The sequence below is a fragment of the Hetaerina americana genome, unplaced genomic scaffold (genome assembly GCF_022747635.1).
Source record: "Hetaerina americana unplaced genomic scaffold, ioHetAmer1.1.p SCAF_4, whole genome shotgun sequence".
NCBI lineage: Eukaryota > Metazoa > Arthropoda > Insecta > Odonata > Calopterygidae > Hetaerina > Hetaerina americana.
The window spans coordinates 58,817,108-58,843,293 of NW_027286985.1; the positions used below are offsets into that span (position 1 = coordinate 58,817,108).

Consider the following 26,186-nt stretch of genomic DNA (forward strand, 5'->3'; position numbering starts at 1 on the left):
TATTAGTGGATTATAAAAGTTGAGATCCAGAGCCAGTTAACAATAAACTGGTAGACAATCAATAGTCAACTGCGTAGCTGGGTCTAGTACATCTCGGATATTATAGAAGATAGATAATAGTATTACCAGGAGAGGCATGCGTGAACAGCAATCCGGAAGGGCAAGGTACGAGATAAATTCGAAAAGTAAGGGCCGTTTGGTCATTAAAAAAATCATTCGTTAGAAAATGAATTTTAATGACGGTTTTATTTTGCTAAATACCTACTTCACTTTTATAGACAATGGCTGTTTACTTCTAAGCACTTTTCCTAACGCTGCTCCAGCTTCTTTAATCTCTCAGGGAAGAAGCAAGCCACCTAGAATCGGAACCAGTGGACAACGACAGTCTTGAGTTCCTCGTCGTATTCAAACAGTTGTCCACCAAGCCACTGTTTCAAGTGCAAGAAGAGGAAATAGCCGCCAGGCGCAAGGTCGGAACTATCGATAGCGGTCCAAAAACGCTCGTCCAACCCACATTCTTTGCTCTTTGTTACTTGGTAAGCATTTCCGGTACCCATCTTACTCAAAGTTTGTGATATCCAACCTTCCCCTTGAATGAATATTTGTTCGCCATATGACGGGGTGTTCGTGTTTAAATGTGTATACGATAGATAGATAGATACATATGTATGTATATACAAATATATATATATGTGCGTGTGTGTGTATGTATGTATATATATATATATATATGCACACAACATTTGTTCGCCATATGACGGGGTGTTCGCGTTTGAATGTGTATGCGTGTATACGATGACATATATATATATATATATATATACATATATATATATATATATACATATATACATATATATATATATATATATATATATATACATATATATATATATATATATATATATATATATATATATATACTCACACATACACATTCAAACACGAACACCCCGTCATATTGCGAACAAATATTCATTCAGATGGATACCAATATAAAGAAAAGGGATACAATCAACAGCACAGTAAGTCAAAAGATCCGTGGTTCATTTCCCGGTCAAGGAAATATTTTTGCACTTGTGATCTGCTCGATTCCTTCTTCCCCACTTCACTTGAGTTTGTCTTTTACGTGTGTTCCTATCCTTTTTCCGTATACCTATATCCATGTGAATGAAATATATACATACATGCATACAACATATATATATATATATATATATATATATATATATATATATATATATATATATATATAATTTTAATGGTACATTTTGAATGTGTACCCTTAAGTGCATTTAATCAAATGGTAATGATCGGCAAAAGTATCGTCTTGTTTTATATTTCATTAAATATGGCATATCAAATCAAAGAATTAATTCAAGCTCAAATGGCAGTATAAATACTACCATCATGAACTATGATTTACTATATAAGTGCAATTTCTCTTGTCACTTCACCTCATACGAGTAGCCGCAAATTTTTTCTTACACTTACTTTTGAATCTGTACGAAGCATTCCAGCGTACCTGACCTCACTCAACCAGTCACATTTTTCATGTCAATTACCAAAATATCTCACAAACACTCCTGAATTCTCGTAGTTTCGCTTTTTCTATGTCAAATTCTTTCCCTAGATATTGCATCTAACTCCAAACCTTGTAATTTGCATACTCAGAATCCAATATTGATTTAACTTGTTACATCTGCATCTAGGTCATACCCTGGGAGCAGTTGAGAAGTTTCGTGTCAGGTTGTCTCAGGGCGTACCTTAACTTAGAAGCATGCAATAGTGGGTAAACGGAAAGGGTGTTCGTAAAACGAATGTCAGAATACGATTAAGGTTTTCCGATAGCAGCAGTGGAAATGCTTAACCTCCGTTTCATTGTGACTACGGATCATGCGAGGTAAAAACGTGTGTCTAAATCCGGCAGAGCTGTATCTCATTTCTCTTATTTTAGTATCTGGGTTACCTGACTTGTCAGCACAGCTTAAAAATCTAACAATTCCATCGGCCTGAGAGGTAAATCTGAGTGTGCTCTGTTTTTCTAAAAGAATAAAAGGTGGTTTCGCTGACTCTTTTACGTCTACATTCACGCCAAAGAGTGAGAGCCGTGGCAGGCAAGTTTTAAGTACATCAGCTTGTACTCTGCAGTTGTAAGTGAACGTTTACATTCACAGTTTCGGCGAAGTTAGTCTGTTTTATTACACAAAAAGGAAAATGCCAAGGTATTAACAGAACAGAGGAGAATAAGACTGTGATGAGTCTTTGAGGGAAACATTTATGAGGACAGATCATTTGAGAAACTGAAAAATGTGAACAAGAGAAGAGGAGAGCGATGAGGGAAACAATTTGAGATTAGAAATCGGAAGAGGGATGCGAAAGAATAGACAAACATTGAAGTTGACGAGAGCCTGAAATGAGTCATGCCGAAGAAGACGAAGGGAACGCGAAGTGTTTGCAAGACGGATTGCAGAAAGAAATTCAATCTCTTCGCTCAGGATTAGTGGGACGACTCTTCATCTTAGCCTTGTGACTTGTGCGCGGGAGGAACAGAAGAATTTAAACCTATCCACCTATCCCTGATTGAGTTGTCCGATTCCTGAGCTATCTCACGGCAATACTTTTCTGATAATTCTCTCAGTATCACAGGTGAACAGGTGAAAAGCTGAACACGCAGTTTACAACTGTAAGAGTCATTTCAATTCTTTACGCCATTTCTTTGTCACTTCAAAAACAATATTTTCTTGCATATTTTCTAAAAATTTATGCACAAATCGCAATATCGATTGCTAATTTTCCTCGCCAGTACAAAGATGTAGATTGAAGTCTCCAATTGCCATTCATGGGCCCTCCAACATTGAATTACTACTCCCTATCACTTACGGTTGATGGGGAGAACCTATGGAGCAGCATCCCTAGAGAGATGATTTAGATACTTGCCACAATTAGCCCCTTTCAAAAGTAATTTTCAAAATGCTGTTTAAAGCCAAAAATTGTAATGAATGTTTGTGTTGATTTATGAGTAACGTCCTCAATCTCTGAATGGTTCTCATTTTTATAATTTTGGTATTTTTACGATTTTTTTCTTGCATTATTTTTTTCTTTGGATAGGTATAATTTTTTTTGCCTGTTTAAATCCTCACTATATGGTGAATGTCTCTTTCTGAGCTCTCAAATGTAATTTCATATGTTCCTTTTGAACGAGACATCCAGGATTAATGAAAAAATGTTCTCTTTCTAAATCTCTGAATGTCTCTCATACTTGTTTTTTTTTAATTTTTCCCTAGCATTTACCTTACTCCCTTTGCTATTTTTCACAAAGAAGTGGATCTCCTTTGAACATTGACTAAGTCTAAACAGCCAAATTATTACATTAACCACATTACTTGTCGTGATTCACAAATTTAGCCAAACTCAACCGAAAATGTATTTTTCTCTGTCGTACAATTATCTTACAACCCGTTCAATGTAGCCAAGTTTCTTTCGAACATAGTGATTATGATATTTCAGACCCCATAGTGATTATGATATTTTAGAGTTTGGAATTACTCCAAAGAACTTCACTTTTTTCGAGAACCTTAAAATTGATGCCGCCCATTTTTTGTGCAATTTGGTGATTCCCATTACTCATTTCTTTTGCTTCAAACGTTTGTTTCTCTGTTTTTTTAAGATTTATTTTACGCCTGTTGACGCAATCATTCCCATACTGAGGCAGCTTGGCCCCACCTACAGTCACCCTTAGTTTAGTTCTTAGTTCCTACATCGTTTGTCATTACCATTCATCAATTACGAATATAAATTAAATAAGCTTAGTAAATTCCACGTAATTTTTTTTATATTTTCCGATCCAAGTTTAAATGCATACTAGAGTCAAAAATTACTCGCAAATCATCTTTAAACCAACCAAGTTTTGATGGTAGCGAGAATTTAACTTCCAGTCATTTTCAAGGAGATTTCCGAGCAAGTTTCGACTTGGGTGTAAATTTTAACTAGGGTTGGAATATAAAAAGTTCTTGTGAACATTATCAAGTTTATTTCCTTCATGAAAGGAAGGAAGGGAGTCCCCCCCTGCGGCATACCGGAAGATTGCCAAAGATTATAGTCAGCCCCGACTGCAACAAATATTGCAGTCCACCCACTTTGCAGCCCACAAATATTGCAGCCCACTATTATAAGTTTATCGCTTTCCAGTTTTCACTGACAGCATTAACATGGGAGTTTCCGGGGCCCATCAGACGGCAGAGGTGATGGAAACAGCCCCTTTATGAAGAAACCCTCATTTCTCCGGCACGTGGAAATATATTATGTAACCATCACTAGGCGTGGCGGTGATCGCATATTAAACGGCTTAAATCAAACGCTCCGTCGAATCTACGGGTCGACCCGTTTGAGGGCACCGATGGAGACTCGTTCATCACTCCGCTTCGCCATTCGCTTTGCCTCCACCCACTTTATTCCCTGGCCCCGATCCCCACCCCCACCCTTTCCAAACGTCCCTCCCTACCAATCCTTATTCCCATGCACCCCAAACCCGTAAAAACTCCCCAGACGACTAATGCCCATGATGCAGAGCATAAATATTGGAAAAGTTTGTCGTGCCACTGGGATATTTGACTTTTACACAACCGTCAGAGAAGCTGTGGAATGGGATTCGAAATTTCATAGTGTCCTGACATTTTTTCGATCCCTGTAACTTACCATCTTACCCGTATTCTGTTATTCCTAGATATAACGCTTCATTGAACTAGGTGTGTACAATATGCGGCGCGTCTCCTTTCATTGCCGGGACGCTGTGGAACGGATTTCCGTCCCAGAGATTTTTAAGTCACGTGTTTGGATGCCCACTCATCAATTTATGGTTTTCCCAATGCGCTTTTATTTTTCCGTGCGTTCTACGTTCTTCTGAAGTTTATTTTGGTCCTCCCAGCCTTCGTTGCCTCCTTCCAGCACATCTATACTAGGCTGGGAAATAAATTCTTCCGTTATTCTTGGCATTTGACTCCTGCTCAGCACGCTTTACTTATCTTCAGGAGAGTGTGAAGTTCTCCAAACTCTATAGTTTTGTATTTTTATGGATATGATGCTGAGTACTCTCAATACAAAGATTACATTCGTATTATGCTGCCTGAAACAATAAAACGGCAACACATTTCCCCGAAGTATCTTACGTTAATTCGAATTAAATTTTGTAAATAGATGTGAGCTATGGCTTTAAATCCTGTCAAGGAATAATGACCTGGACAAGAGAGAAGCATAGGAATAGAATTGTATAGGTTTCACGTGGAAACGCCGACCTGATTATTCTACATAATGATTAACACCATACTAAGTATGTACATGGCGGTTCTTGCAGTGAATTGATGTTTGCATGGCTTATTATCAAATTAAATTTGGATTCACGACATTATCAGGAATAGATGAAGCCAGGGTTTACATAAAATAAATTGAAATTTAAATAAGTATAAATAAAATGATTTTTGGTGTTACTTCACAGAATTTTTATACCATGAAAGCGACTGTCATTTCACATTCAGTGACGCATTGAAAAAATATTGTACCTTCTCATGATGAAGATGTAGCTAAAAATAAGCAATGAGCAGAGGGAGAGGGTGTTATTTGAAAGCTCTTTTACTTTGGCGATCTGGCGGATGAGCAAATCGAGCAAGCCCATTGATTAAAAATTACTGTTTGTTATTCCTCGAAACAGGTCCTCAAAGTTTTATTTACTGGAATTTTTCTTCCTATCAATGTAGTGTTCAGCTGTATCCAAAGCCGTAAGTGTGTGTGTGTGTGTGTGTGTGTGTATATATATATATATATATATATATATATATATATATATGTGCATGTGTGTGCATGGGTTGTGGTACCCCAAGGCTGGAGCGTTGAAATTGACCGAAGGGCACGGGTTCGATTCTCGAGCAAGCCTCCCAGGGCACCCTCAGCTCCATCCAAGCTGTGTGATTATTCGGGTACCAGTTCTTCCTGGGAAACCATTACCGGCACAGGGAAAGGCACTGGCTCCCCTACCCTGATGTCTGGATTTTACGCGGTGTTGGGCGTTCTATTGAGTGAACTCTACCATCACCAACCAAACCGACCTTCGGGTTGATTAATGTGTTTATATTATATATATTTATATATATATATATATATATATATATATATATATATATATACATATATATGTGTGTGTTTATATATATATGTGTGTGTGTGTGTGTGTGTGTGTTTATATATATATATATATATATATATATATATATAGTTAAACACATTTTCCAGAAAATAAGAATAACCCATTGTATTGAAATGAAGCATGCCCTAATACGAGTATATGAGGAACAAAACGATGGTTTTAAATTGACAATAAGTAATGGCCAGCATGAATAATGTCCGCTAAACCATTCTGAATCGATAATTATTTTACATCAATGAGCTATTAAACGCACTTCTGTTCTGTTCGAGTAGAGATCAAGTGAATATTTTAAAAATACCTTAAATACAGGAAGAAATAAATGCTCAGTTGGTGCATAGATTTCTTCCCATCTTACAAACAACGCATGCTTAAATTTACATATTTTTAAAAATTGTATCATGAAAACTTAATTTTCCCGTTACCTGCTCTACATAAATACGTATAAGGAAAAATAAACTGCATTAACAACAAATTCGGCGAGTTTTTTCAAGGGAAAAAATCGTCGCTGAAACAACTGGGTAATCGGATCTTCTCCGAGATGACGCAGTAAAGCTTAGCAAATCCACTGGGAAGAGTTATATTTTTAGGCCCAGGTTCCGACTCTTTATGTCATCTCCAGATGCACAAAAGAAAGTTGGAGCATCCCTGTAATAACCAAGGGGGCTGAGGGCGAATGGGAAGAGGGATCTGGGGATGAGGACGTGAGAGGAGTGTGGGGTGGGATGGAGGGATGCAGAAGTCTCCAAGGGCGCGGCGTCGGGGAGGGGTCACCTGGGAGGAAGAGGAGAAGGAATAAAAGAGCAGGGAGATTGGTGGGAGTAGAGGGAGCGTCGGTTCCCTCGGAGAAATGTCCCAAAGAAAATGATGAAATAACAAAACGAAGGATGAAAACGGTGGCCGAATAAAGTTGAAAGCACGATGGCGAATATGACATAATGCTGAGACTCTCCGTACCAATATGATGGCGTTCAAGAATCTCAGAAATTTCACAACAATCCGTCTCCGAGGTTTCAAGGTGTAAATCGCATTCCAGAAAAGTGGAAGTTTTCCATTTGCTATAAGAGAGCGGGCCCCTGGGTTGTGAAGTGTTTCCCTGCATACTGCATGCTAAAAGAAAATTATAACTCATTTACTCACGTTACACCACTCATATTATTTTTTACAAGAAATCAATTCTTAGTTTCGTCATTTCTATTGAGAATCGAGCAAATACGAGGAAATAATAACAATGAAATTTTCGAAGTTGCTGACATTCATCGGGAAATTTATGCTCTGTACGGACCAAATGGGATGAGTGACAAGAGTTGTGCGTTAGTGTTCGTCGTTCGTTTGGCAGTGAACACAAATGTCCATGATGATGACAGACGTGGCCACCCGTCGGTGGTGAACAATGAACTGCACCTGAAAATTGCCGAAATTTCGTGAAAACAAGGCGTTTTACAATATCTGAATTCTTTACTAAAATATTTCTGCAGATTTCAACGACTCTGTTGAATGGAAACAGGACTGAAAAGTTTGGCTACTACATGTTGTATGCTCGTCTCGATGAGGAACTTCTAGATGTCGTCATCGGTTGGCTGCGATCTCAGGCGGCACAGAATTGTATCCTGAATGAATTCGTGCACTAGTTCAGTGATATGAAAAATGTTTAAATTTGTTAGGAAAATATGTATAAAATAGTAGATCTACATTTATTTAGTTTTGAGATGAAAATTATAAATTTTCTTTATCTAATCCTCTATATTTTTATAACATAAGGGAGGTTACTTTCTGGAAAGCCCTCATTAGTTGGACAAAATAGACGGATATATGCGAAACCTTAAAATGTCGAGGGAAAAAAGAGGAATACGCTGGGAGAGATTCGTAAGAGATAGTAAATTGGAATGGAGGAGATATCGAAGAAGTAGTGGGATGTTGAAGCACGTTGTAGAATGAAGAATTTTAGGTTAGGGTAGTGATAGTGAAAGGAAGAGAATAAAGCTGTTCTACCGGCATGAAGGGAGGCAGAATTTACGATCAATGAATGAGAAAATAATGCAGAGCAGACAAGAGGAAGTCTATGCAAAATTCAATAGTAGGTGAGGAACGGCCAATACCTACCTTCGGTGGGTAGATTACCACTAATCTCTAGGCGGCATAATGACCCAGAGGGTATGGCCAAGGCTCTCGGGTTGCGACCCTGTTTTGATGCTTCCGGACAACTACTACCGTAAATAAAAACCTTGCAAAGCTTTATTTCCTACAACTTTTTGGGAAACTATAATTATCATAACTAGCGTATATCGTGTAAAATTCATTTTTTTACCCTAATTAATTTGAGCTGAGCTACACCAACGCCTATGAAAACCAAACTTAGGGTTCATTTATGTGGTTTTATGTATTTCCGATACTAACTAATTTTTCATTATATCATGGAAAATGTGAATATTCTGTGTGGGTCTTTTGCTGTTGCCTTAGATGGCCCATTGATCGATATTCATAATATGCTTTCCTTTCTCCCCCAAACAGCCTACAGCTTAAGTTGTTTTTTTGTTTAACCCTTAAAAAAAAATCGGAATATGAACCAGATTTCTTGATATTTCACAAAACATTTTATGAATCAGCCCTAGTTTTCTGTCCAGGAATGGATTAAATAATCGCAATCCGTAGAAATTTTTTATGAATTGAAATATTGCTGGGATCTACCTGTAGACGACAACTTGTGACCATGGATTTATTGTTGGGCTAATGAACATGATGCCATAAAAAGATTAACCAAATATTACTTTGGCTAAAAATCTATCTTCGGGTGCATCGTAGAAAAATGTAGTGAATTTAGAATGCATTTTCCCTTGGCCACTACGTGTTGTCTATTGAAAAAGGTAATTCGTACCAGGGGTGAAGCAAAATAAAATGCCCATAATTAATGAATACGCTGCCGTATTTTCACTCTGTGTCACTTCATAAGAATTGAATGTTAAAAATAACGAAATGATAGTGACATTTTAAAAATCAATTTCAAATTCACTTAAATTGATCAGTATGGCTTTATGTTAGGATATTATAACATACGTATACTACGCGTATGCAATGATTATGCGGGTTACGCTCATCATATCAAGTATCGGACGTCAGTCAGTATTTTTCCTTATAAAATTAGAGAAATTGCATCGGTGTGTATATAATATATATATATATATATATATATGTATATATTAATTATGCATATAATATATATTATATGCATATTGTATATTGTATATTATATTTATATAATATACATATATATTTTAAATTATATATAGAATATATTATATATATATATATATATATAAATTTCTTCGAAATGGATCGCTCTCATAGAAACACAAAGAAAGGACACACATACGTAGTTTTGACGTTTCGACGGCTCGGTTCTGAAGACGACGGTCGAGCTGTCGAAACGTCAAAATTACATATATAAGTGTCCATTCTGTGTTTCTGTGTTTTAAAAATCTACATCTGTGTTTTTACATTTTTATATATATGTGTGTGTGTGCATATATATATATATATATATATATATATATATATATATATATATATATATATATATATATATATATATATATGAGTGTATGCACACGTTTGACTTACGTAACGATTTCATAGTCTGTATACCTGTAGGTAAGGCCTAGGACTTTAGCAGTGATTTTGTAACGTACAAAAACTACTTTGACTGACAACCTATCTAACGATTATTTTTATCTATTTAAATGAGTCCCAACAGTTTGCCACGAAATGAAAAATATAGCAGGGACAATGCTAATTGATTGGACGGATCACACCCTCGCACTCCAACGCTCAGCGTGAAGGTGTGAAATCGCTTCCCAGAGTGCACTTGAGAAATTATTTAGATAAAATCATGGATGATATTTTTCTTTGCATCGTTTTTTCAATGATACTAATAATTTATTTAATGTTTCACTGTTGGCAGTTAAGATTAATGACTATTTAAATCCTAATTAGAGGGGAAATAATGAGAGTCGCTCGATATTGACTCATCGACTGTGATTTTGTCACCAAGGAGGGAATAATTAATATCTCACGCTAATCATGCTGATTAGATCGCAATGATGATGAAGCACGATAAATAGGTTGTTCCAGCTCCTCTAGATTTTAACACTCTTTTTTCCGTCATTGTAAGTTTTTCGATCACATTAAATCCTTTTTGTCTCTACAAATACGATTCTTCGCTGCCACTTGTGATTCCCTTCACGAGCACTTGAAATTACCCAACAATTACTCGAATGTGGTTTAATTGCAACGACATCTAGGCTTTTGTCCCTGTCACTCGGCCTAGTTACCGGGCGTAGTCTTAGGCGCCCACGTGATTGCTCTTATTGAACTTCTGCTACAAAATGGCGTAACCCGGATTTTGCCGTACGTGTGTGCACCCTTCCGCAAACCCAGCGGAGGGCGGCCGGATTTTCGAGGGAGAATGGGAAAGGGACGTGGGGAATAGGAAGGGTTCAAATGAGTTCAAGTTGGGCGTAGGAACCCTGAAGTTTTATTACATCAAGTAGAATTGGCTTGAAAATGAAGCAGACAATGCTATTTGTCATAAGAATTGTTTTTCTTTTTTTGTTCTTAATCCGATCAGAAAACGCTAGTCTCTTTACGAGTATATAATTGCACTGAAGGGCAATATTTGCTTTTATGGAAGAATATCATAATAAAATCCGGTTTTTAGGAAATAATTTTTACCTTTACCAGGCATTAAATAAAACTATGATTTTTCCATTGTTAATTATTAATTATTTAAATCATCAGCTCAATCTCATTTTCCGTTTGTACTAGTCCTAGACGGTGTTTGCCTCTGCAAGATTCTCCAAGTGGATGTCGACTATATAATGTTCACAATTTTACGAGTTTTCCTCGCATTTTTCTTTACACGGTGCAAAGCATATATATTTGTGTTTTTGTATATTTACGTGCATTTATTTTCCTATGCATTAAATATTTAAACATCTCATCTCATCTTTTTAAAAATTCTACCTCCCCCATGATGCATTAAATGGCATCTAACGGAATTCTTTATACCATGCTTCCGATTCCGATATCATACGCTCTCATCTTCCAAGACACCTTAATAACTCCGCCATCCACTTTCCCTTACTCACCCTCTTACCCCATTTTAGATTCCTTGTTTTTCCCCGCTCACCATATTTTCCCATCCTTCGCCGCGGTTACTAGTTTAAATTCTTCAATCTGCTCACATCCTTCTCATTGGAAACTGCTTCTACCTTACCACCACACTGCCGCTCCGATAGGCGGCACTTGACACATTTCCTTCCCTCAACTGCTCATCGGCAAAGTAGTAATATTCTTTACTCATTCAGTTCTGATAGCAAGGTTTGATGTGAAGAGCTGGATTTTATTGCATTGCATTTATCTATCGTGTTATTTTCTACACATCCAGCACCATGCTCTCTTAAGGTGTGGATAAATAATCACATCGCGCTAACTGGGCTCCTTGTAAATAAATTTTACGGCGCATGCCAAAATTGAGGTAAAACAAGTCACAATTTTGGATATAATAAAACGAATGGGCTATTTTTCAATTAGTAGCTGACTGAAGGTTAAATATTAATCTTTTTTAAAAAGCCCATCGTAGCGCTTTTCCACTTGATACAATTTATTAAGTGGAAAAGTGCCACGATCAGTTATTCATTATGTTCGATTTCCCCCACATCACGCCTGAGCCAACTCAATTTGTTAAATTTTTTGTTACATCCTTTACTTTAATAGGTTTTAGAGGTTATTAATAATATAATTTCCATTTCGTTTATCCAATACGGTAGTGTTTAATACACTTTGATGATTCAAAATAAATTAAAAGTAGCCTTGGTACTGAGGCAAAATATTATCTGTGCGAGCATATGTTGAAACAGCATTTTTCAACTGTATGCAGGTATATAACAATCACAGGTTAATCGTTATTCCTTTAAGCTTCCGGTGTTTTCATCCACTTGCGCGCAGTATGTCCATTGATTGATTTGAACAAATTTCCTTTCATGCAGTTCGTTTCTAGCAATTAGCTACCAGTTATGAGTCTCCTTGGTGTGTGTATATCCCCCGCATTAATCATAATTGAAACTCATAAATAGGGAAAAAATAAGAAATATGGCAAAGTAGCAATTAGGAAACACGAGAACTTTTTCTCCAATTTATAGTGTATCAGTGAAATAACATATTAACAGAATTACCTTACTGGGTCCTTCTGAAATCAAATGATGATTTTAATCTGACCGTAGGGTTATACTTTCGGCATAGCACTTGACGCCGTTCCATTTCAGAATAGGCAAAGTTAATTTTGAGGGGTGTAAATAACGAAATCAGCGGAGGCTACGTACTAAACTCCTTCAGGCCTTCGTCCCCTTTTATTCAGGAGGTAATCACTCCATGTGTAATAACTTCTGGAATATTTCCAATGTTGATTTAAATAAACGATGAGCAATAAGAGGAGAGCCGTGCACATTTATTTACTGCTTGTCACACTTTCCTAATGACTAGGGAAGCGCAACTTACTCACAGATAGCTTTATTTTTCTATCGGTATCCTAAATTAAATCGTCAAACATTCATACTTTTTTGGAAGGATAAATAAATGCGTTGATCGTATTCCCTTCGTATCCTTCCCATAGTGCTGTGGTTTTCGAGAACAACGGCATAAAAAATTCCGGGTCTTATTTTGGGGTTACATCACCTTAGACAACGGTTTTTTTCAGGAGGAAGCGGGAGAGATAGACCTCAAACCGAGAGTCGTCAGAATTTCAAGAATGCGCCCTGTGAAATTCCCGCAGTCACCCAACGAATCCCGGAGAATTGGCAAACCTATTCTCGGGCCACCCTTCCCAGCCCTCCATCACTCGCTTCCCTTTCATCCCATCCCCCTTTCCCTTCTTCACCTTCCTCTCACTCCACTTCAAGGCAAAAGGACCGCATTCAAAATGACACCTTGAGAATTATATTATGCATTTAAGCCTGGGTCGTTCAACAAAATATTTCGAGTGCCAATTACGGAGTGCTTAACTTTTTTTCAATCACTTACTGAAGGAATGCTCCAAATGACAGCTGTAACTCATTTATTTATTTATAAATTGTTGTTAAATATTTCAAGTTCTGTGTTCGCGAATTGTGAGAGATAGAAAATAAGCACTGGACTGTTTTTCTCTTGTTGAATTCACGTACTACAATCTGATACTATATCAAAGTAGCTGGGTCATTACTCTTTTTCATGCCAGAGGTATACTTAAGTGTCCAATGCCGTTCAAAAAGTCGTGTCACTAATTACATTTGAGACTGGTGGAGTTCACAACCCAGTTTTCCTATAAAACTCTCGTAACAATCATTCAAAGAGCTAACAAATATTATATTAGCGCGGTACGATTATTCCACGACCACCACTTTTAGGTTGATAGGGCACGAACCATATATGCACAGCTATTAGTCCACCCATGCATTTAAATACATATTAAAAAACGCTGGTATTATATGTACGAGTGTCTCGTATGTATACCATGAAATAACTGACTAAAACACCATATCTTTTAGGAAAATATGTTCAAGAACTTGCTTCCTACTTTATTAGGATTCTAGTCGGTCGTGGTAAGATCGAATACTTGAATCTGATGGTGGCGGTGTTTATCTCTCTTATTGTATCCCAGTAGTTGAAATAACCCATATAACTTGGGGTCATAATAATTCCCTCTGTGTCGCAAGAAAACTAAGTTGTTCCGTACCTTTCTAAAAGTTAAAGCCTTGCCTGGTCTTTTCGTAAATCTAGAGGCTCCCAACCTAATTCTTCCAGCATACCCGTCACGGTTACTCTCTTCTCGTAACAATTCTTCACAAATCTGGCGGATTTTCTCGGAACCTTTTCCAATTCCTGAAATAACTTTTTCTTCCATGGATCCAAAATACCTTCCACGCATTCCAAGTGTGGCCTAACTCATGAGGAGTAACGCTCCTTTCTTAGCTTTTTATTACATTTTCCAGCAACCCATCTGATGAAACCAAGCTTCTTTAAGGCCAGATCCGCATCTGCATTCCAATATTTGTACCCCATTGAAGATTTGATGTCAGTGCAGCAGCCAAAAGTATGACCTGTTGTAAAGTGTGACCTGTAACCTACTTGATCCATTGTAACGAGGGGACGGGCGGGGTTTTGATTATTGTCCGGAACTTTCTGGATGTAACGAAATCCATTTTTAGGTCATTACTCCCTCTTTCCCCCTAATTCACGTTTCCATCACCTTCATCCTGAATTAGCCTTAGATGATCGGTTAATCATTAATCTTCTGAGCTTACATGTGCTTTCTACATCTACATCGTACCCTATAATCCACGGCAGGGATGCGTGACAGGGGATGTTTCAACACCAGGAATTCAACATTAACAATGCAAGATGACACGAATTTTTGAAACCCGGGAGGTGTGAATAAAAATACTATAGTGGAAATCACAATTGTTTACTATCATTCCTCTCCGAAACGGAGAGTTTCCGCGAAGCTAAGCCTGAAAATATACTGTTTATTAAAAATTAAGTCTTCATCAAATGTTATTTACTAATGAATATATAAATTAGTTCAAATAATGGTGATAACGTTAACTATAGGTACGGCATAAGTGTTAAATACTTCTATGCGATTGAGACGAGATGCTCATAGCATGTAAGGCACTAAATTGAAGCTACATGAAAAAATGGCAACCTACTAGGCTATTTAAAATGAAAAAGGAGAAAATATTTTCTCTCTTAACGTGGTTGATCTGAGTTATTCCAATCCCTTATCTCTTGGCGGGAAAAATTATAACTTTATATCTGTCGATGCTACACTAAATCTCTCTAATCTTACGGTGATGATCTCTCCTACCGTGGTGTGATTGGGCTAACAATACATTTTATGAATCATCGCAAAAGAGGTCTGCTTCCAGTCTATGTATTAAGGTTTAATCTGTAATGTAACCTTCGCTCCATGAGTGATTCCCAACTTGCTGCTGTGTTTGTCACTGACGTGGTCGTTTTCCTGTCTTTCTAGGTTGAGACACCCGAGCCACGGATCGCGCCCAGGAGACGAGGACTTATGAGATATGGAGCCCGAGACCTAAGAGGTAGGTACACCGGCGAGTCACGTCCGTCCGCACATTCCGGGCACGTAATCGGGGCTCTACGTCGAGCTCCCCTGGGCCCTGCCGGTATTCTGGATCTTCACAGCGCGGTGGAAGGGGCTCGGTCTCTGAGAGGTTGTTACCGCGTGCGTGCATCGCAATTCTCGAATGTGCACTCGCCATCTCGATGTGTCACCCTTCCGTGGCGATAATCGCGATGCATCGATGCGAATTTTCGTGTGCTGGGCATGCAAAAATGGTCGTTTATCGACGGCTACGAGTTCGATACGCCTCTCCCTCTCCTACATTCATGGCCATTTTTTGAATGGATTGGCTACCACTATTCTTCAAAGAAGAAAATTAGAATATCCGCCCAAAAAAGGTAAAACAAATATGACTTCTGTTAGTTACCATGGATCAGATTAAAAAATAAGATTCTAAGTACGCTCACAAATCAGCTTTACTATTCACGGCTACAACGGATACTGGGAAACACATCCATACCTTACACTGTCGAGTGAAATAGCGGACAGGGTTTGTAGAAACCCGGTTTTCCCTGAAAACGGTGACTTTGGTCAGACTATTCCCGCGAGGGATTTCATTCGACCGTCTTCTGCCGCTAGGAGTGTAATTGAAATGTCATGGGTACCGTCTCTGACTCCTTTGGCTTCCTCCATTTAGAAGTGTCGGCAACGTCTGGTTACTCCCTCCCCCTCACTCCTACCAATCCCGCGTCCTCATAACAGACTTTGTTTTCCTCTTTCGGTATAAGAGGTCTAATAGAGCTGTGAGTAAGCCTTACGAAGAATCACCTTTTATTTTACGATAATGAATATTTTTGACTGAACGTTGTGAGCGGTACCTAAGCATAGACATCATAATGATTTACGAAAATCTCATCCTTATTTAAAGATGATAGTGTAGTGCGAATTTTATTTTGTATTTCCTGATGTTCAACAATTAATGAACTGTAAATTTTTATCATTCTTTGAAAAAGTTTACCTAAATGGTATCGAAAAGCATCATACTGTCCTTTTGTACCACCTTTCGCACCTCAATATCTAAGAAAAATATCTTCCCCCGTTAACCATGCGCCTAATGTCTTGGGTAATACGTATTTTGACACTCGCCAGCATAAATGTAAGCCATGCTACCAGATAACCGATTACCTTTGTAATAAGTGCTACCCGTAGATGGGTTAAATATTTTAAAGTATAATAATATTTTAAACTTTACAACCTAATATTCATACTAAATTCAATGCTAAAAAGTGAATTCGATTTTTTTAATTATATAAGGGTATCGAATAATATTCCCTTAGGCATATTTGTAATTTCAGTGCGTTTTTTATAAAAAAATCGATAAATATTGCATGCATGTACAAATAGTAAAGGAGATTATAACCCAGGCATTAATTCTTTATAATGCACAACAATTAATGCGAATATCAATTCACAAAATTCATACGAAAATTATGTGTTGCAAGCATGAAGCATTATGATTCCGACAACCGTGTCTTACTTTCTATTCAGTCTGAAATTGTCTAACGTGCATTCAAATTTAGAAAACGTTCAGAGCGGTCGGAAAATGCTCTCACTTCTTTCAGTTTTTAATGAGAATGTGAAACTTAAAAAAATAAATAAAATACAATCTTTTCTGCAGTATTAATTTTCACAGATTGAAAGAAGAAAGACCGTCAGTTTGGAAATGGCACGAAAAGGGTACCAGAAACAGTCATTACATTGTAATTTCATATTGTACCCAATAAAAATTCGGTATCGTAATTTTTAGTCTAAATAACTTCTTATCTTCCGCTTAATTCTTTATTAATTCTTCCGCTTTTTTTGCCGTTAAACCAAATGCATGCAATTTCTGAATGTAACAAAAGTAAAGAAATCGCTGTCAGAATAACGTCAAATGAAAGGTACCAAATCATGAAAATAATATCAGCCTGCAGACCAAATGAAATATCATGACACTGAATTTCATGAGGGATGAGGTTTGCAGGGATGGGGCAGCAACTGGAGTTGGGAAGGGGGAGACGAAGGGGGATATGGGGGGAGGAGAAAAAACGGGTGGCATAAATGCCATTTTTATTGTTTTTGCTTTTTTAGAGTATTGCTGTACTATTAGAATATGCGCATATGTGTATTTTATGTCATTAAATATGAGACCAGAACCGTAAAAGAGATCATATTTTGGTGGAATTCGAATTTCGCGCACATGAGGGCATTGGCAATAGAGGACCTCTATTCCAGGAAGGGATCCGTACCTTTACTACCTGAACCCCGACTGATCTTGAGCATTCTCTTACAACACCATAGTTCAAAGAACAAATCTCTTCTTCTTTTCTCCCCTGTCCCTCTTGTCCAGATTTCACGCTCATATAGGGCACTGCGCATAGTTTAGGAATCTCTTCCTCCTATACAAGACGATGTCATTTGCAGTAAAGAGGCGTTTCATATTCTTAAACTCTGTCAGAACTCTATCCCCTTGTGATTGAATAACTCCAATTTACACTGGAGTCAAGCGCATGACATCAAACTAATTGCAAAAGAAAGGTAGTGTTCACGGGAATAAAAACATCGTTGTCCCCTGAAATTGAATGTATGCAATAGAATTTGGTACGCAGTTCAGTCACTCATGGCTGTGCCACGCAGACTACTTTTCAGTTCGCTTCTTCCGAGTTTATATTCAAATCGAATCGCATGCTATGTATTCCATGGCGTCCTTTCACAGGTATACAAACAAACAAAAAGAAAAACGCACGGGATGGCTTCGAAAGGCATAGAGCAGAAGAGTTCTCATTCGAGTTCTCTTATTTGCTGCTATGCAGTGGGGGATTTCTTCCCAATTGAATTTTAAAACTTCCCAGCTCTCTTTGCCACATTTTTCTATTTGTTCAATCCTGTGCTGCTATGCCGTACCGTATCTTATAACGATCAGTTGATTGTTTTCTAGCCAAAGTAATGCGTAAATCATTAATTAATCATAGCATGCAACGAAGTCTTTGTTTCATAATTACGCACCGAAGTAATTGAAAGCATCGCGTACAATAAGCATAGTGCAAGACTCCCCATTTGTGTTCCTTTTCTCACTTGGAAAACTTATTATTTCCAAGAAAGTAAGATATCGGTTAAAAATGGCTTTTACTGGGTTTTGAGATAAATCTATTTTGTTTGTTTACAAGCTGATATTTATTTCATCATCAACCTTTTAAAAGTTTGAATAAATAAACTTTCGACGAATTCTAGGAAATTCTTCCGGTTAGGTTTTATGTTAAAAGTTTCATCCAAGGCTGTTTAGCTTTATAAAAACATAATATTATTCTAAGTATACATTTTACTGTTATTAAAAGAAGTTGGATTTTTATGCTAAAAGCCTTTTAAATCTTAACTTACGCAGCGGACCATGCGCTGATCTTAGGGGTTCAGGTAAAACTTTGAAATATCCTCAATTATTTATGATCTACTTGCTGTCATCCACTACTTGTAAAACCTGTCGAATCTTGACTACATCCCGGTGAAAATTCGAGAAATATTTGCGATTTTGGTTATCAGTAGAGATAGCATTGGTTATACGAGGGTCATCCGGAAAGTAGTACCCGTTCGTGAAATAAAGACACAAAAGTAAATATTAACAAACATAAAAAATTTTATTTGAAAGAGGATACTTTAAACTACTTCTCAACATAATCTCCAAGCAAATTAAGGCATTTGTCATAACGTGTGACAAGTTTCTGTATTCCTGCTGCATAGTCCTTCGCCGCCAGCTCATTGAGATACGCGAGGGACCCATCTTGCACAAATTTTTGCATAATGCAGATGGTGTTTAACAATTTCATGAACAATTGTTCGAGAAACATTGGGAAAATGCTCACAGATGTCATCAATTGTGACGCGCCGATCGTTCCTCACGAATTCGTCAACTGAGCTCACCAGTTGGTCTGTAATGACAGACGGTCTCCCCGAACGCTCATCGTCGTGTGTGTTCCCCCTCCCCATGTTGAAGTTGCGACACCACCGCCGAACAGACGACTCGTCCATTACATTGTCTCCATACACCTCCTTTAATTGGCGATGAATATCACATGGGCGAACGTTTCTTGCATTGAGGAATTTAATCACTGCCCTCACTTCACAACTGGCGGCGTTCTCAATTTTTTTAAACATTGTAAACAATCACAGAAACAACACAGGCAATGCTAGCGTCACGCAACTTGGCTCAGAGAAGGCAGACAAGCCACTGAAGCTATCTGACCTCGTCCAGCGGCTACTCGCGTCGTCAGCACTTCATGCGGCACGAACGGGTACTACTTTCCGGATGACCCTCGTATATAATGACAGCGGATGAAAAGGCATTATTTTTCTTTATTAGATAATGGCTTTGAGTCAGTAGCAATCTATTTTTCTTTGATATTATCTAATACCGTTTGATTACAATTACAGATCGCCAAGAGGAATGCAATCAAATTTCCTTCAATCCATTTACCGCCGTGGCAAGTTATCAGGGTGCTATAAGTCAATATGAGGTTCATAGCATTAAAGAGAAAGGGAAATGGAAGGAAGTTTCGATGAGAAGTTGGATCACGGGGTAGATATGTAGGCCAAGTGAAGAGGCAAGTAAGATAGAGTAGTGCTCTCGGAGCGAAAGAAAACTAGCTTTGTAAGGGGAACAATGCCATGCTGCAGTCAACCAATCTTCGGATTGAAATTTTTAATGAATGAAGGGCGTTTCAATACACGAATGCCTATACAATTGAAAGCATACAAATTCCTCAGCGTCGTTTAATTTCTGTGAACGATTTCCATGCGCGCGTTCATTGTCTGCGTTTGCTTTGTTAGCGCAGAATACCGGGGAAATACTTTGAATCAAAATTGTATAAATGCTTTAAATTATCTTTATTATTTCATCAAATTCATAATTAAAGTTCTGTTTTGGGTGTTATAAATGTCCATTACTGTTTTCATTTTGGGAATGCCACTGCATCCAAGAAAATACCGCGATCACCAATTTCATTGCACTGCACGTCAGCATTGTCTGATTAGTCAGAATTTTCTATTTTTCCAGGAAGTTGATTGTTAGAAAATCTTTAGTTTTTTCTCTTTCTTTCTTACATCTTATTATTGACTCATTTCTTATTTAACTTAATCTTAGGCTATATGAGATTAGTACTTAATTTGAAAGGGAATTCATATTATCTTTCATGGTTCAGTTCAAAAAAAATATTTTAGCGCTTATCTGAGGTGAATTCAAACTCACCTCTCGTAATTAATTTGAAGTTGATTTTTCAACTTTCCAAACTTCATATAGTTCTAAAAACTAATTAAATTATCCCAGGTTCATGGCGTATCACTCATGTTTTTTTGCGACTGATGAAGAAGATGGAAATGCCTATAGACAGACCACGGGGAAAAGATTCTGTCCCAAATCCTAAGAGTTTTTCAATCGACACTCAGTTATTTAACGTGAGCAGATATAAAAAAACTCATTCGTTCCAAAACGTCCTTGTGGTACGCAATTATTGGCCAAAGAAATGTTGGATGAGGGTACTGATCAAGTGGTTACTTCTCTTACTGAATTGCGCGGCATTCGAATTGGGTTTTTGATTTTTCAGGGGACTTTTTTTATAATTTATTAAAATATTTCCCAACCGGCTGTTCTAGTGAAGCATGGTCACCCGCATAGTGAATATTTCACACACAAATGGAAAGTAATCTACTCCGAGGCTGTTTTGATCGGGGAAGATAATCCGTAAGAAAAATACACGTAATTGTAGTTTCATTTGGTTCACATTATTTCAGACTTATTGAATGCATGACATTTCTTCCGAAGTCAACTGATGGAAACTTTTTGCCAATTTAAATTGCAAATATTGATGAATGAATGTATTCTTCGAAATTCATAAGAGTGTGTCACTCAAATCTGTCTCGTGACTGTTGAGGTTTCTGAGGTCATTTTGATCCTTTTTTTATTTTGTGTGTGATGACTTAGAAAAAATATGTAACAATGATACGCTTGATGTCATATATTGAATCCAATAAGGTTTTATTCACTTTCTGTTCAACCAGTAACGTATAATTATCAATTTGAAGTAAATTGAGGCTATGGACGTGCAAAATATGCATGCACATGGATGCATTACAATTTAATTCATAAAAATCAGTTTTTAATTAATCCAGCTTGAGAATCGTTCCACGTTACACATTGAAAATAATAGAAGAATCATACATTTAACAAATAAATCAACTTTAAACAAGAAATATTTTTAACTCAGTTTATGTGAACGAAACTATACAAAAAGTGTCTTCATAATTATATGCAAATGCATTTGCATATTTTTCATTCAGCTAATAATTTTTAATACCTTCATCCGATGGATGAACACGATATTCTCTTTTGTGTCGTAGTGCTAGCTAGATCCTAGTATCAGGGATTTTATATTATATGATTCTGCTCCAAATCAATTCTTTAGCTCATCGATTCGTCGGAGGAAAAATTAGGGGCATTCACTGGATTGCTATCAGATGTCAGCGGCTCACGAAATCCTTATCATAGACTGAATTGTCGAGGGTTTGGGATTCCATGTGTGGCATGTTGACTGCTAATACAACAAAATTGGTAAAAGCCGCTGCAGTGAATGACAGCTGGAAGGTTTATAAGGCAATCAGGTGAGAGTTGAAATGCGTTCTGCTGAATTGGACAGCGAGAGAAGATGGACACTGAAAGTATGCAAATAGAGATGTATAATTTCGACGGCTGTGTACACGGATTGCAAATGTTGATTTCCACTTACCCATCGTCTATTTCCGCTTCAAATTAAATTACTGTCAACTCAATTCTATCTCTTAGCCACTAACTGTTTAACCACCTTAACGATAATTTGATTTTCTCTAATTAGTTCGCTCTGGATCACTACGATTTAGTTTTACGTAATTCAGCTGCATTGTTGCTGGTGTAATTGTATTAGGCACTATTTTTCTCGATGGTGATTTGAAAACCTCCTCTTTTGAATAAAAGAGAATAGAAGTATCAATCTTTGCACAAATAGAATACACATATATAAATATCTCGCACGTTTTATAAAGATAAATAACGTGATCCAAATTAGAGCTTAAAAAACTAGGTTCTCCAGAATATACCGCGGTAAAAATAGTTGTATCATCTGCATAAAATGATTTCGCGTATTCTTTCAGCAAGTGCACAAAGCTCACATGTTGTTATGATATAGTCTTAGAAGCGTAGCCATATAGTTAACTCCCTGGATCCTTCGAAAGCCTACTGTTGACCGTTAGACTAGGGATAAAACTAGTAGTTTCACAATTTGATTAAACATTAAATTCTTGCATCTTTTGTAAAAGTAAGTGACTCGTTACGTGTTTTCCTCCTGCGAGGCATCTTATTTTACCGTACAAAAGAGCTACGAAACTTTTTGGGTGTGTCTTAGCTTAGCTTGGGTGTGGCAGACATCAAGGTTTGTTTGCTCAAAGCCGGATGTATTCATAATTACTGTATTGTTAACCTTGTTTTTTGGTCTCACTAGGGAGAAAAGCAACTTCTAATTTTAAGCTCCCCGTGGTTCGCGAAAATTACTTCCCAGAAATAAAGAAAGATGGAAAGTTAAGCTTACTCTGAGTCATGAAAATGTGACCTTCCATAAGAGGATGAGAAATATGATTTGTTTAGGGATAATTATTCATTGTTATTATTTATTTCTCCTACGGGCAAAAAATACTAATAAAACAGTGCACGAATTTGGTTTTTATATGTGTCTGTGCATGTACATACTGATGGTTCAATACATTTTAAGTTGTCTTGTCACATATCAATCGCTAATTTATATAAACCGTATAAAAATGAACTATGGCGTGAATTTCCACCATGCGTTTCATTAAACACCGATTATTATTGCATCAGGCAACTGTTTTTTCGAGGTGGAGGGAATATTATGCGTTGAAACCGACTGTAACGTGAAAAATCACGAGATCTTATTCCGTTTTAATGCGAAAAGTGCCACCAAATACACCATTAAGCTATTTTTACACTCAGTCACCCATTTCCGAATGAGAGATTGCAAATTCTCGTCTCTGTTGTGAAAATACCGCGGGCCATTTACTTTTCGAGCTTAACGCATATTGTTCAAAATTTTCGTTCCTGTGCTTATTTCATTTATTCTAATTAATAATGGGAATGGGATGATTGAAATATCTGCCTCCCATCAAACGGTACCTGATCAATTGCATGGCGGATGTTCCAGTAAGTCAAATATTTCCGCGCTTCAAAAACTTTATATTACCTTATAATTTGTTTGAAAATGTTGTTAGACGGGGAAAAACCTCGAGATACTATATAAGACTAACTTCATGGAAAAGTGGATCTTTGGTCTCGGAAGCTAAGGGTTTCGATAAATGGTCTTTATTTAACGTGAGCAGTTGCAAAGAGAACCGAGGAAATTCGTTCCGCTGTGTTGCATTCCTTGTGCCAAATTAATATTTTGTAAAGAGTCTTTGACTGATAGTGCTGAACTAGCGGTTGTTTCTCTCACTAGTTCATTCCAAATTCACAGCAGGCATCTGAAATTTTGCTACCGTTTTACACAGCTGCTCTCGTAAAGTATAATCTGAATAGTGTAGACATTTTGCACGCTTGAAAAAACAGTAATGGATCTGGAGCTCGTGAGATAATACTTACCCCTTTGCTGCGGGTGAAAGCCATAAGATACACTCAGAGGAGGGGAGGCAGTTCCTTTGTCTGTGTCGCCTTCGATTTCCCAGGAAGGTCTGGTACCCGAAAAATCACAACTGGGGAAAGACCTTGTGATTTTTTTGCACTGTCAGGAAGAGCTAATTTGCATCGTCCTCTTCCATTATTTTTGTAAGAGTTAAAGTTATCAGTCGTGTATTGTTCACAGGGCTATGTTACAGTCTTTACGAAATTTCGAACTTTTCATATCTTACCTTTCTTTTGCTCTCCTTTAAAAGTTAATGGCGCAAGGAGTTGGGAGATGCTAACTGTCGCGGTTACCCTTCGCCGTAGATCCTTATAGAGGGTAATTGTGTATGAGGAGGATGGTGGTTGTTGGAATGGTACTTAATCTCCTCTCGCCCAGGAATACTTACCTCGAAGTCTCGTCATGAATTAACTATCCTTCAGCCGCAGTCGACTGCTCCCATCCTCCTAGCCTTACTGCAAGGTTGCCGCAAGAATCGTTTTTGGCTTATGCGGAACGTTCAAATCAGCTCCATTATTAGGCTCTGGGAACAAATGTATGTAATTGCTCCTCCCATAATTTTCCTTGCGCAAATTTCAATTAATAATTAAGAAATCATAAAATATTAATTAAACGAAGTCATTGATGCATCTAAAACTCATAGAGGTAATAATAGCTCTTTAATATTCAAGCATCCAAATAATTATTTCTTTTTTTATAATTTTCAATCGCCAAACGTTTAAAAAATGACCGTTTTGCTTTGCCTCTCAGTCACTTCGCGTGATTTATTTTAGCTCTGAACGCTTTTCAAGTAAAATTTGTTGAAAATTGAATAAATTGAACAATTTGATGAACATGAGTTTAAACCGCATTTGAATCCTGTTGAATCCATCTTATATTTCGTTTCTACCACAAAGGAGGCTAGAGTAGCGCACTTTCAAAACACACGGTTCAGTTATTTTGGAACTGTCATGTTAAACAAATATTATTGAAAAAATAAGGACAGAAAAAGAAGTACTTCGACCTTTTTTTGCGTATTTTTAGCGTAATTACTGAGTGAAACTCTAGCAAGTTGCGAGAGATTACTAACCCCTACCGTTTTCGTAGTTGACAATTTTGAGCAGAATCTCTGGGGTATCTATTAGTTAATGGGTAACAAATTAAGAAAATTAAATAAATTTCATAGTTAAATGCATGACCAAGAAATTCTAGAACATAAGCATTGAGGAGTTTTTGAACGATACGGTTTTCAGCGAGAGTATTGGTGATTTTCAAATAGAAAGTTTGATTAAGGTCTAATGGCTCAAAAAATACTACTAAGGCATAGACTCACTATTAGTGAGATAAATAAATATTATTTTTTTGCATATTAATTGAAATTAGTTGTATCATAATCCACTCATATCACTTGCCTTTCGTGTTTGGGTAAATTATTCCGTGGAGGTTTATCACTTTTTTCAATGACTGTCCTCAAAAAGCTTCATTTTCTGGATAGACCCTTTCCTTTGAAATTTGAGGACGTTGCGTGGAGCTGCAAATGTTTCGTTCCACCAATAAAAAACTATGATGGTCTAAATATCTCTCTCGTCTATTTGATCCGACCACATCAGTAGAGGGTTCAAGCAAAGCGGCGAGCAGGCATCTCAGGGGGTGTTGAGGAATTCAATAGGGTAGGCAACTGTCTCTTCGTTGACTTATCATATCCTTTCAACTAATTTACAAAGCATTTCTGGAGCTTCTAATCTTCCCAAAAAATGTTATATAACCCCATGGCCGTATCATTTTTGGGTATCTAAGGACCTCTCTTTCAGTCGCTGTCACGCTATCGGCTTATCGGTTCAGATGGCTGTCTAGTTAGATCAAAGATATAACGTCTTTTGGTTTTCTGTGTAACGTTAAGACAATTGTTTCTCCATCTCATCGCGTTCTCTCGGCTCACTCCCCAATCTGTGCGTCGTTTTGATGCCATAAGAATTGTGTACCGTAGTTACATTTTGTACATAAATCTCTATAATTTTAACATATTTTTATTTATATTTGTACATAAAGTTAACATACGTGTACAATGGGACACGAACTTACAGGGAGATTATTTTCTAATGTATACTGATTCTAAAGGCTCCAAAATGGCTTTTAGTTCTGTTGCATT

General features: G+C 37.3%; 1 protein-coding gene across 1 annotated transcript in view; it reads left to right on the forward strand.

Moving 5' to 3' along the window:
* Nucleotides 1–26,186, forward strand: part of Glut1 (Glucose transporter 1) — a 391,116-nt gene that overhangs the window by 197,986 nt on the left and 166,944 nt on the right. Inside the window, exon 3 of the mRNA XM_071590166.1 lies at nt 15,258–15,330. The gene's annotated coding sequence lies outside the window, so the exon portion shown is untranslated. The remainder of the gene's footprint in view (nt 1–15,257; nt 15,331–26,186) is intronic.